Source organism: Castor canadensis, chromosome 9 (genome assembly GCF_047511655.1).
Source record: "Castor canadensis chromosome 9, mCasCan1.hap1v2, whole genome shotgun sequence".
In the NCBI taxonomy this organism is placed as follows: domain Eukaryota; kingdom Metazoa; phylum Chordata; class Mammalia; order Rodentia; family Castoridae; genus Castor; species Castor canadensis.
In genome coordinates, this window is record NC_133394.1 from 122370822 (window position 1) to 122384735 (window position 13914).

The 13914-nt window shown below is 44.9% G+C and overlaps 1 protein-coding gene and 1 pseudogene across 2 annotated transcripts in view; both read left to right on the top strand.

The window, feature by feature from the left end:
- Rbm47 (RNA binding motif protein 47) overlaps positions 1 to 13914 on the top strand; it is a 127613-nt gene that overhangs the window by 9987 nt on the left and 103712 nt on the right. The window lies entirely within an intron of this gene.
- Positions 9056 to 9203, top strand: LOC141411069 (U1 spliceosomal RNA; annotated as a pseudogene).

Below are 13914 nucleotides of genomic sequence, written 5' to 3' on the forward strand. Positions count from 1 at the left end.
TAGCGCATATATTAGACCTTTTTTTCTTCTAGTTTTCTTTTTCTATGTTTTTTTCTTTGAGATAGAGTCTCACTGTGTAGCCCAGGTTGGCTTCAAACTCCTGATCCTCCTGCTTCAGCCTCTGAGTGTTGGGATTACAGGTATAGCCGACCATACATGGCTTAAACCTGTGTTTAATACCATACTTTGTAGAGGAACTTATGGCAATTATTTGCCAACAACTAGAACCAGTAAATATGGATTAAGCTAGCTTGAACTAGCTACATTGAAAACAGCTGTTTTTCTAGTATAGCCTTAGGTTTGGGGCTATGGGGAGTTGGGTAATAGGTACACAGAGGGGAAATTTCCCCTCCAGGGGCTGTCTTTGGAGGTGGAGCTGGGGATTGTGTTCTGGAAGAACCAACAGGCAAGATGATGGGAGCTGTTAGCTGAGGGTCAGAAAAGGGTCTCCAGGGAGGGGATGCTAAGGGTCTGTGATGGACAGGGAGATGCGCGTCCTCACTGGGTGGACCAACATTTGTGAAGGTCCTAAGACTGGAAAAGCTTACCAAGTCAAGGAACCTAAAGAGGGCCAGTGTCCTGGTACAGGGAGCAGGAGTGACAGGCCAGGGCAGGAGGTGGGGTTGTGGTGGGGTGGGGGTGGAGGGGTCAAGACCATGGAAAAGACTGCATTTTGCTCCACTAAACCCAGCAGAAAGTCACTAAAGAAGGTGTACTTGCCAGGGGTAGTGGTTCACTCCTGTAATCCCAGCACCTGGGAGGCTGAGGCAGGAGACTTGAGAGGCTATCCTGTGCCACTTGGTGAAAACCTAGCTCAAAAAACAAAAAGAAGAAAGCCAAAAGGATTTAGTGGTTAACAGGTAACTGTGACAGGGAGTGCAGGTGGAGGGAGGCTGTCTGCACACAGCGCAAGGCAGTAGGAGCTCCTGTTGAGGGTGGGGGTGAGGATGGAGAGAAGCCAGTGGGCCAGGGGTCCCTCTGCTCATCCATCTGCCTCTTCTGCAGCCTGGCTTTGGGTCTGTGGTTCTCACCAGAGACTAGCAGGAACAGCAGAGGGGGTGATGGCCTGGATGTAGAGGGGTGGGAGAGGATTGGAGGTTCTGGCTTGTGTCACTGGGTGTGATGGCAGAGGTGCAGGAAGAATGAGTCTGGGGGGCAGGGGATCAGGTGTCCAGCCTGAGCTTTTTTACTGGGGTTCCTGGTAAGTAGCAAGCAGATGGTGTGGCTTCTTTCTTGTGTGCATAATGCCTTTGAGAGGAGGGGTAGCAGAGCACCCAGCATTTTTCTAGGGAACTATTTTGTTCTTCCATGTTTCTGTCTCTATTTTTTTTTTCATTTTTCTTTTATTATTCATATGTGCATACAAGGCTTGGTTCATTTCTCCCCCCTGCCCCCACCCCCTCCCTTACCACCCACTCCGCCCCCTCCCTCTCCCCCCCTCAATACCCAGCAGAAACTATTTTGCCCTTATCTCTAATTTTGTTGTAGAGAGAGTATAAGCAATAATAGGAAGGAACAAGGGGTTTTGCTGGTTGAGATAAGGATAGCTATACAGGGCATTGACTCACATTGATTTCCTGTGCGTGTGTGTTACCTTCTAGGTTAATTCTTTTTGATCTGACCTTTTCTCTAGTTCCCGGTCCCCTTCTCCTATTGGCCTCAGTTGCTTTTAAGGTATCTGCTTTAGTTTCTCTGCGTTAAGGGCAACAAGTGCTAGCTAATTTTTTAGGTGTCTTACCTATCCTCACCCCTCCCTTGTGTGCTCTCGCTTTTATCATGGGCTCATAGTCCAATCCCCTTGTTGTGTTTGCCCTTGATCTAGCTAGGGGGCCTTAAAAGAGGTGATTAAGGTTAAATGAAGTTGTAACAGTGGAGTCTTACTCCAACAGGACTTGTGTCCTTATAAAAAGAGGAAGCAGCCTGGGGTGTAGCTCAGAGGTATGCATGAAGCCCTGGGGGGTTAATAACAAAGATGCCAGGGATTCAGGAGAGCCTAACTGAAATATTGGATGGTGTTGGCAGCATGTGGGGACCCATGAAAATCTGGGAGTCCGTGATACGCACCTATGTAGCTCCAACTGCCTACTGGTTTGCAAGTGTAAAGTGTGTGATAGTTATTTATATATCACAAATGACAATTTAACATTACTTGAGCATCTATTGGTTCCTTAGTCTGTTTTCTGTTCTATGACAAATTATCTGAAACCAAATAATTATAAAGACTAGAAGTGTGCTGGGCGCTGGTGGCGGCTCATGCCTGTAATCCCAGCTAACTGGGAGGCTGAGGTTGGAAGGATTGATGTTTGAGGTTAGCCTGGGCAAATAGTTTGTGAGACCCCAGCACCAAAATAACCAGAGTAAAATGGACTGGAGTTGTACCTCAAGCAGTAGAGTGCCTGCTTTGCAAGTGCAAAGCCCAGAGATCAAACCCCAGTGTTGACAACCCCCCCCCCCGCCAAACTTAAGGGGTCTGGGGTGTGGCTCTGTGGAAGAGCACTTGTCTAGCATGTGGGGGCCCCTAGTTCATCCCCAGCAATGCAAAGCAAAAAAGAAAAAAAACTTAAGCATGGTTTTAGTCACCAAGACTCTTTTGATTCAAATTAATCACATAGATTTACTGAAAACGTAATAGTTATGTTATATATTTAACATGTAATTATAGTAATATATTCAGTTATGTATTATATTAAATATATTTTATATGCATTTAATACTGAATATACTATATATTTCCAGTATATGATTCACGTATAAAATAATTCACAATATTAAATAACACATGTAATCAATAAATAACCTATGACATTGAATAACACATAATCAACAGTGAGATCTAGGGGCTGATGGAGTAACTCAAGCGTAGAGCGCCTTCCCAGCAGGTACTGAGTTCAAACCCCAGTACCACCAAATAAGTGTCAGTCAGTGCATGGGCAAAGAGATTAATCCAGCATTATGGAAGATGAAGGAAGATGTCACGGGATGAAGCAGTGGGTCTCCTTGAGCTGCACCTGCTTTGGAGGCATGTGAGTCCATGATGTAAATGTTGACCTTTGTAAAGGGACAGTTTGAACATGCAAAGAAATCTCTCTTTTCCTTACCTAGCTTACAAGGGCTCTGGTGTAGTCTGCCGACTGTGGGTGGAAACTGAGGTTGGTACAGACCCACTTTCAGTTATCGAGGCTGCTGTGTGTCTCTGGCACACCCAGGCCAGCACTGGGGAGGTGACAGCCAGCAAGATGCAGGGTTCTTGGAGCCTAGAGCAGCACAAACTTTCTCTGCTTATCTTTAGCTCCACAACGGCAAGTCCTCTCCCCCTCCAGTGATTATTCTGCACAATTACTTCCAAGTTCATAGGAATAAATTGCTGTATTTTGGTCTGAAGCAACGGAAAACTTCAGCCCCAAAACGTGATGTCTTAGGTTATCAGCGACCATTAGGGCTGAGAGAGATGTGATGAAACTGCCAGTGGCTGTAGTGTTGCATGTTGGAGTGTCAACACTGTGCTGGGATGAACCTGCGGCCTTGCACGTGCTAGGCAAGTGCTCTATGATGCCTTAGCCCCAGGGCTTTGCTGTGCAGCCCAGGCTGGCCTGGAACTCGAGAGCCTCAACCTCCAGAGTGCTGGAATTACAGGTGTGCTCCACCTTGCCTTGCCTGGCTCGTTCCTTTAGTTTTTCTTTTCTTTCTTTCTTTTTTTTTTTTGCAGTACTGGGGTTTGAACTCAAGGCCTACACCTTGAGCCCCTCCACCAACCCTTTTTTTGCGAAAGGCTTTTTCAAGATAGGGTCTCACAAACTATCTGCCTGGGCTGGCTTTGATCTGCAATCCTGATCTCTGCCTTCTGAGTAGCTAGGATGACAGGCGTGAGCCACTGGCACCCAGCTCTGGCTTGGTCTTTGAGATGAGGTCTAGTTAACTTTTTATCTGGGCTGGTCTTGAACCAAAATCCTCCTACCTCTGCCTCCCAAGTAGCTGGGATTACAGGCACACCACCATGCCTGGTCCTGCTGTGTGTACTTACTTTATAACATGCACTCGCCCAGAGCGTAGCTTCTGGGCCACCATCTTCCTGTTGTGGTAACAACTCTGGCAGGACCGTGTTTGTAGAGTTGATGGTTACTCTTGTAACAATCTCTAACTGTGGGATTTGCGTGTTTGCCTGGCCAAACAAGCCCAGTAACCGCAAAGAAGAGGAAATCCAAGTCGAAGCTCATTTTGCTCTCTGGGGCTAAAGAAAGGGGTCAGAGACCAGTCATGTCAAGATAGGTCAGAGTCCCGCATCTTGGGAGGACACCTGGTCTCCAGTGGACCATGCAGGTCTGCTGTCCACAAGCGCCCGGTGACGTTGTGCTCACCCCAGTCTTGTGTCCGTGCACTTGAGGTTCACAGTGACACACTTCTCCTAACGAGTCCTTAAAGGAGGAATGACCACACGCTCCCCATGCGTGATGCTGCTTATCCTCTCTGCAAGCATTTTCTGAGTCCCCACTGGTGTCTTGATTGGGCTCTGAGAAGATGGAGATGAATGGGACAGCTGACCTGTTTGCAACTCCCTGTAATGTTACACAGCATGGGGCAGGAACAGGAAGCCAGGAGAAGGGACATTAGATAAGAGAGGTGGTTTTTTGGTGGTACTGGGGTTTGAACTCAGGGCCTTGTGCTTGCTAGGCAAATGCTATACCACTTATGCCATCTCCTCAGACCTTTTTCTCGCTTTTAGGTTATTTTTCAGATGGGATCTCATGTTTTTGCTGAGGACTATCCTTGGACCATGATCCTGCTATCTATGCCTTCTAAGTAGCTAGGATTAAAAATATGGGCCAGCATACCTGGCTTGTTTGTTGAGATGAGGTCTTGCTAACTTTCTGCCCAGGCTGGCCTTGAACTGATGATCCTCCTGCCTCAGCTTCCTGCGTCCTTGAACTACAGGCACTTGCCACCATGCCTGGCAAGAGGTGCTCTTTTAGCTGACTCTTATTTTTTTTTTTTTTGGGCTGTAGTTCACATATCATAAAGCACACCATTTTGAAGTAAAATTTCACCAGTTTTTCACAAACTCACAACGTTGTACAACCATCGCCATGATCTAATTCTAGAGCATTTTCATTCCCCCCAAAAGAAACGCCACGCCAGTTAAGCAATCACTCTCCACTTCTCTCTTTCTCACTGTGAATTTGCCCGTTGTGAACGTGTCGTGTAAATGGAATCAGAGTGTGGGTGTTGTGGTGCATGCCTGCAGTCCCAGCTACTCAGGAAGCTGAGGCAGGAGGATAGCTTGAGCCCAGGAGTTTGAGACCAGCTGGGTAACATAGTGAAACTCCATCTCATAAATAAATAGATGATTATTGGGGTTCAGTCTTCACACCAGCCCCAGAATGGCTCTTATACTTTGGTACCTATGTAGCAGTCACATCAAACGTGTCTCCCTCCTGGACTGGGCATGCTTTTTTCATGACAGCTATCGTTCTGTTCAATGTTCTTTCCTACTTCCATCTATCCTCTTTTAGGACCAGCTTAAATAGTTCCTTCTATCCGAGGGCTTCTCAGACCCTCTGGATCCTCCAGAGCCAATTGGCTCTGATCCGTTCAGTGTTGTATAGCTGTTACTTGTTTAGTGTGCTAAAGGCTGGGATGTTGTTTGTTGAATGAATAAGTGATTGGTTAGGACCAAAGGGTGAAGACCTTAAAAGTGAAGGCAAGCATTATGAACTGCAAATCACGTGATCAGTGACATTTTTAACAGAGCTCCATGTGGTTGGTGTGGAGGTGGAAGAGAGGAGTAAGATTTTGGAGGCAGGGAGAAGTATCTATGCCTTGTGACCCAGCCATTCCACTCCCAGGATGCAAGCCACAGAAGTGTGCTCACACATCCACTCAGAGACAAGTTTAACCAAACCCTTAGCATCGCTGAGAAAAGAATTCCCGAAGCAGAAGCAACTCAGCTATCCATCCGAGCAGAGTGGCTGAAACCGTCCTGTGTCCCATTCACTGGGATGCTCTAGATGGTGAGAATGAGCTGAGTCCCACAGCATCCTAGGGGAGAGAAGCCAGGCTACCAGAGGACAGACTGCAGGAGCTCTTGTATGGACTGGAGGTGTGGCTCCAATGGTCAAGTGCCTGCTTTGCAAACATGAAGCCCTGAGTTCAAACCCTAGCCCCACCCCAAGAAAAGCTCTTTTATTTGAAGTGCAAAGTCAGGCACAATGAGTCTCTGGTGTCAGAAGGCTGACCTGGGGTGGTGGTGACTTTGAAGGGGTGTGATGGGGCCTTCCAGGAGACTGGTTATATAACCATGTCCAGTTTGGAAAAGTGCTTTGTGGGGTGGTGCTCTCTTAACCTGTGCACTTTCTGTTTACATGTTACACTCCAATGAAAAGTTTACATTTAAAACAATGGGAAGAAAATAAGTGATTAGTAAAAATAAATAAGAAGCCTTGTTCTAGGAAGGAGGAAGGAGGGAAGGAGGGAGGGAGGAAGGAAGAAGGAAGGAGCCAATTTAATGAAAAGACAAGCAGGAGAGAAAGTGTCAGTGAACAAAAGACCTAGAGTTCCATCTCTCAGGGTCCACTTGGCTCCATGATCCTGGGATTTCTTATCTGCGTGTGTCAGCTGCAAGTGCAGTCACATACCAACATGACCATACCAACGACTGCATTTTATTTTGCAACATGCAAGCCATATGGAGTCATTCTTCTTTTTTTTTTGCAGTACTGGGGCTTGAACTCAGGGCCTACACCTTGAGCCACTCCACGAGCCCTTTTCTGTGATGGGTTTTTTTCAAGATTGGGTCTCACAAACTGTTTGCCTGGGCTGGCTTCAAACCATGATCTTCCTGATCTCTGCCTCTTGAGTAGCTAGTATTGCAGGCATGAGCCCGGCCCCCACTAAGCTCTAACTTCCCTAAATCACAAGGCTGTTAAGTGCCTAATCCGAGCTGTTTCCTCTAAATCCTGTTTGCTTCACCAGAACTCAGAGGCATGTGGGGTTGACATCTGTGCTTTTACTTTTAGTTCCTGGGAACAGAGCTGCAGAAAGAGGCTGTTGCTAAGCCAGGGAAGGGTGACAAGTGTCTTATGATAAATCCACAATGGAAGGTTGTCACTAATTGTGTCAAGGCAGCATAGGAGCAAGCAAAGATTACTTGGGAGTTAGACCCATTGTTCTTTTGCTGCTTTTCTGCTTAAATAGTTCAGGGTCTTAAGTACAAATTAAATGACCTCAAGTTAGCAAAAAGAGAACGCATGGACTTAAGTTGTAATTGAAAGTCCTCGGGGCCCATACAGTTAGCTTCCTGCAAAGCAAGCTTTCAGGAGCAGCTGTGGAGTCACCAGCGTGTGGTCACTAATACAGGACCACAAGGGCTTTCTGGTTTACCTTGCATCCAATGCAGACATGCCCGGCCTCAGCACTTCTTACTGCCCTCTGAGGCTCTGTTACTCATATCTGTTTTACAGAGACACAAATAGACTTGGAGAAGTTAGCAATTTGCCTTAAAACATCCAGCTAATTACAGGAAAACAGATCCAAGTCTGTATTGAGACAATCTAAATTGATAGTCCAGGCTGGCTTTGACCTTGAAATCCTCATGCCTCAGGATCCTGAGTGCTGGGATTACAGGCATTCACCACCACATCTGCCCAAACTCAGGTCTTTATGACTCTACACATGGAGGACTTAGCCGTTGTGCTGCTTTACTGTTTCCTTTCTGTCCTGGAATTGCTCTGGAGATGGGTGCATCATGAACACTTCCAGTTGTGACTGGAAAGCCGTATTGGTCTTTCTTATATTTAGCTAGAATCTTTTTTTTTTTTTTTGGTTATACTGACTGGGGTTTACATTCAGGACCTTGCATTTGCTAGGACCTAGTTCTGCACTCCATAGTAATATCACTTAAGATCCCTTATTTTGGGGTCTGAAAGCCACCCCTCCAAGATGACAAAGGATTGCATTAGTCTGTAATTTCTAGAATGATGTCAGGGGCTCCAAAGATCCCTTGGTGTCAACAAACCATCCATTTCATAGGTCAGACAACTCCAATGAGTGTCTGTTACCTCAGAAAGTGTGTGGTGTTGGGCAGGGCTCAGCCGGGAGGTTCTTCTTCTGCTACATTGCATCACCTGGGATCTGCTGATGGCACTTGACTTGTGGTTAGTGTAAGGTGAGGATCCAAGATGGCTTCACTCCTTTGCTTGGCACCTGGTCACTACTGCAGGGTAATTGGACCTAAATTGTAGCTAAGTGCTTCAAGGGTGGGTCAAGTTTGGGTGCTCCAGGAGCTAGGATGTGAAAGCTATCAGCTTCTATGGGCCTGGGCTTAGAATCTAGAACAGTGTCACAGAACCTACTTCTCCATGGAGGAGTGTCAGAACTTGCAGCCATTTTTCATTTGCCTCCTTATGGATCAGCCCGAATGTATCCCCACTTTACTGGGTTGGGGGTGGTAAACACCTATTTGAGTTTGAAAATCCTCTTAGTGAACTTTTTATTTTTACTATTTTAATAGGGGCATTTGAACTTTAGGGATTTCTTTTTGTAATAATTATTTTAATTATAATGCATAATTTTCATCAATACTAATTATCTGCTGAAGTTAAGGATGATGAATCCTATATGGACAGCATCCTCTCCCACCCCCATGCTGGAGATTGAACCCAGGGTCCAGGGTCTTCTGGATTAAGTTAGGCAAGAGCTCTACCACTGAGCTAACATGTCCAGCATCTTTGTACTTTATTTTGAGACAGGGTCTCACTTGCCTAGGCTGGTTTTAAACTCATCCTCCTCCTCAGTTCCCTGAGTAGGATTACAGGCATGTGCCACTATGCCGGGTCTCCCCCCACCCCACCCCACCCCGGGATCCTGTAAAGACTAACTGATAATTCTTTTGTAGCTGAAACACAAAAGGCTAGAAGGCAGATGAATGCTTTGGAATGTAGATACTCCATATCAAAGGTTGTTTTTTTTTTTAATAGCTTAATTTATACTCTTATTACATAACTTTTAGTTTTACATTCCTGCAAACATTAGTGTGTTTTGCTTCTTTAAAGTAGCACTCCTCATACTTACCTGGCAGGGGAGCTACCATGACCATGAAGGCGGTTTTCCCATTGCACTCTGGATGTGCTGACCCCTGCGATTTCCCCAAATGTGGGAAACTCGACTGCATAATTTGTGGTAGTGGGGGACTGCATTTGCACTTTTCCCTGTGGGGGCAAAAGTAGCACTCCTCAAGTTGTATGATTTTGCTTAACAATAAACCCGCTCTGTGCACACTTTACTTCCCATTAGAAATCGAGGCAACAATTCCTCGGTCATTCCTTTACCAATATTAGCAGAAGTAGTGAACTGAAATGGTTTCTAATCTTTTGATCCTTGCCACACCACTCTGCTATGCAATAATACACTAAAGAATTTCCGGAAGTAAATCTTAGGGACTTCATGTAGCACCCTGCATTTAAAATTCCATTTTTATAGGGTTATTATAGCAGTGGTATCCAACACTGACCCAAAAGGTGCTATTTTAGAAAACAGAAGCAGAAGAGAGATGTCTCAGATAAGAGGTGTGAATTCATTTCTGCCAGGCACCTGCTCTTGTCCCTTGAAATACTGAGGAAAATCTTTCTTGGTGATTCAAAAGCTGAAGTAAGAGCTTCTTCTTGGGCAGGTGGTACTGTTTGGTTGTTTGCTTATTTGTCTGATTTTTTACTGACATTTATACAAAAACAAAACCGAACTTGGGCACATTCATTTTATGTGCTTTTTTAAACTGAAGTTTCAGTGTTTTAATTTTCTTTTATTGTTTTATCGCAGTATTTCAGACCTATTGAAAATACATTACGCACCCTGTCTACATGGCCTTTTGTAACCTTCGCCTCCCTTCGTAGGACGGGCTACTCCTTTGGATGCGGCCATTAGTATTTCCACGACGCTTTCACTGCCTGCAGGATGCACCCATATGCAACACACGCCTTTATGTTCTTAGTGATGGAAAAGCAAACCAAAACTAGTTTTTTGTGATACTCAAATTATATGAAGTTTGCATAAAAATATTCCTATAAGTAAGATTTTACTAGAACACAGCATAAATACTGACCATCTATGGCAGTTTTTGCATAGCACAGCAGCTTTGGGTAGTTACAATGAAACTGTACGTCTCAAAACTCCAAAATATCTGACTGCTTACAAAAAGCTATCTGCTAGCCCCCTAGCTAGCGTAGGTACCCAGGCATCCACTGTAAGTGATGTGGCTAAAGGAGGAGGAAGAGCCGGGCCAGGAGGAGGCTGAAGTGGACAGGAATCCTCCTGTCCTCCCCTCTTATCTCAGAAGATGAACAGTAATTGACTCCTCTCCTCCCAGCCTCCATCCCCCAAGTAACTATTCGTATTCCCCTCCTCTAAGCTTCTTTTCCTCCTTCTCTCACTTCTCCCACCCTCCTGGCTATGAAACTAGCAAATTCCATTTGTCCTGGGACAGAAAGATGGGCTCCAAGGACAGTCACCTCCCTTGCTGAACAGGCTTGGCTTAGCAGTAGCCTTTGCCTGTGTCTGTGGTTGGACACATTTTGTTTCTTTGCATTTCCCTTGTCTTCTGTCTCTTGGATTTCTGGCTTATCACACACGAAGAATCTGCGTCTATACCGCTACAGATGGGTGAAGACCAGCAAACAGTGGTCTTTTAAGTAGAAACTGTAGTGGGGCGAGGAGGAGCTGGTGGTGGGGAAGATGGTAGAAGGCAATACAGTCCTGAAAAGCAATGAAGGGCTATTCAGAATTGTTACAGTGAACGCCCCCCAGTGAATATATCCTAATAAAAATGAAAAAAACAAACCTGTAGCAAGGGTCATGAAGCTATTTCAATTTCTTTTGCAAAAAAAAAAAAAAAAGTAATAATAATACTTCCTTGTTTCTTTAACGATGGATCGTTGGCCTTCCCAAACCAGAATTCTGCAGACAGTGCTCCCAGCTGATGATTTCATCTTTCAAGGATAGCTGAAGAATGCACAGCGATAACCCTGGTGGTGGTGGCGTGGTCAGGTTCACGAGCTGTGCAGCCAGGCAGCACATCTGTTAGCTGTGAGACCTTGGAGTTCTGTTAACCAAGAGTAGGGGAGTAACTTTGCATGGACCATCGTGGGGCCTGCTAGGAACAACAGAATGCAAAGATTAATTATACATTAATACTCAGTCTTCAACCCCCAAGACCCTTTAAGTAAGTGTAGTCAAACGAGAAAGTGTAGAAATGATGTATTTATGAGGTTGAGGGTGAGGATAGTTACAAGAGCAGTAGAGAGAAGGCATTGGAGTGGAAAGAAGGGAGGCAACCTGAAGCAACAAGGATTTGGAGCAATGAAATTTCACACAGGAATATTCTAGGCCTATAGCCAGCATGAGCCAAGGCAAGAAGAGATACATCAGGATGCACGTAGGAAACAGAGCAGAGAGTGGCTCTGTTTTACCACTTATGAAGGGAAGTGGAGGGAGGGAAGAGATGGAGATAGGTTTGAGGTCTGGCTAGGCAAAGGCCTTGAATGTCAGGTAGAGGAGTCTGGTAGCTCTGACAGTGACTTGTACGCCCAATGAACTGATAGCTTTCCAGTTTGAGCTCGGTCCTCAGTCCTGTAAGACAGCCATCCTTCATGACCTTGACTTTTCCTATCTTGGCCCAATGTCACTTCATGCAGATTTGCTATCTCAGTACAAAAGATGTGAAAGACACTGGAACACGCTGTCTTACAAAACATCCCAGAAAGAACCATATTGTGCAACGGCCCTCATCTCTTTTATCATTTTCAAATCAAGAGAAATATCCCTGACTGTAGCGGAATATGCACTCTTGGGGCTCTCTATTCTGCACATAACAGTCCTGGGGAAAGAAAGAGGTCAGAGCAGAAACTTTCCTTTTTAACATGAGAGGAAGAAGGGAGGAAAGACAACACAATGTTCTAAACTGTTCTCTTTGTCAGAATTTCAGGTTCTTCTTAAGTGGCTTCTATGGGTCTTTCCTTCACTCAGGTGTCATTCAGTGCCTTCATTTGTAAAGTTGGTTCACTGAATAAAAATTATTTAATGTTTGTGCAGGACCTGTCCTGTGCCCACTGCTGGCTGGAGAACTCTGCTGTAACATGAAGAACCCATTGCTCACCAAAATACTGTGACACTGTCCACACATACCCACCACAGGCTGTTGCTTTTTAGAAATTCAAGTGAAATTCATGGGCTGTGGTCATGGCTCAGGTGGTAGAACACCTGCCTAGCAGGCACAAACAAACAAATAAAAACAACAAAAAGCCTTTAAGTGAAATTCATATAGCATAAAATTAAATTATGAAGTATACAGTTCAATGGGCTGCAAGAAACTCATGACATTGTGTAATCATCCTGTCTGTCTAGCTCATCACTTCCAAAGGAGACATCTGTACCCACTTAGGAAATCACTCCTTCTTCCTCTAGCTTCTGGCAACCATTAATAGGCTCGATGGATTTACTCATTCGGACATTTCATTTCAATGGAATCACGCAATATGGAACTTTTGTGTCTGGCCTTTTTCACTTAGCCTGATATGTTCAAGATCCATCCATATTGTGACATGACCAGTACTTCAGTAATTTTTGAGACAGGATCTTCCTATATAGCCCAGTTTGGCCTTGAACTTGAGGTCCTCCTGCCTCAGCCTCCTGAGTGCTAAGATTGCAGAGTGGACCACCTCACCCAGGTACCTCATTGATTTTTAACAGAGAGTAATATTCCCTTGTGTGGACAATGACACTTTTTGTATACCCTTTCATCCATCGGTGGGGATTTGGGTTGTTTCCACTCTGTAAGCTTTTGCTTTCTAAGATAATGACAGCCAAGTTACATGCTAATCTCTTAGTCACAAAGCCATTTATCCTGTGAGGCAGTGTGTCTACACTGGGAGACCAGGCTCTTGCCCAGGAAAATGGATCTGTATCAGGACTGCTGGTGATCTCAGATTACAAGTGGCCAGTGGGCAGTGGACAGGTATTATAAGGCCTCAAGGATGTGTTTTGTTTGCTCTTCTATGCACTGTTGGCTTGCCCAATGTTTAAAATTCTATCAGTTGCTCATAGATATTTTATATAAAACATAGCAAACACACACACAAAACTAGATTTCTTTCTTTTTTTTCTCAGTAGTGGGGTTTGAACTCAGGGTTTTATGCTCACTAGGTAGGTGCTGTACCACTTGAGCCACACCTCCAGCCTAGACTTCTCTTGTTACAAAAAGTCAAAGCTTTGTCAGTCCCGGACCTGTACCACCTGGCATTTCTCAGCTAGAGTTGGGTGTGGGCTGTCCCTTTACTCCTAGTGTTTGGGAAAGTCCTCTCCAGGTCATCAGCCCACTTCTCAGAGAGGCCAAAGTCAGGAGCCATTTGAGCTGTTGTTTGTCCTAACAGTGGAGTTAGGGGGAAAGTGAAAGATTTCTTGGCCTTAAGAGTCTTGTTAAGAGGAGAAAAGAGCAATGCAAGTGTCTGCCTCCCTCACTGCCTTCTTGCACACTAACAATCAGCATTGTCTGGCTCACAGGTTCACCATGTTTTTGCTTTCATGGTGCTACAGATGGAACCCAGGGCCTTGTGCATGCAAGGCAAGCACGGTACCACTGAGCTACAGCCCCAGCCTAGGATTTTAAAATATATTACTTATAGTCACATATATTATTCATATCCTGTATAATTCACTCATTCAAAGTATATAGCACCTCAGGGTTTGGGATGGAACTTAGTGGTATGGTGCTTGCCTAGCATGCACAAGGTCCTGGGTTCCATTCCCAGCACTGGCAAAAATAAAAAGCTGTACAATTCACTGGCTTTTAGTATATTCACAGATGTATGTAGCCATCACTCTAGTCAGTTTTGAAACATTTAAGCAGTCATTTGCATTGTCAATTTAAAACAT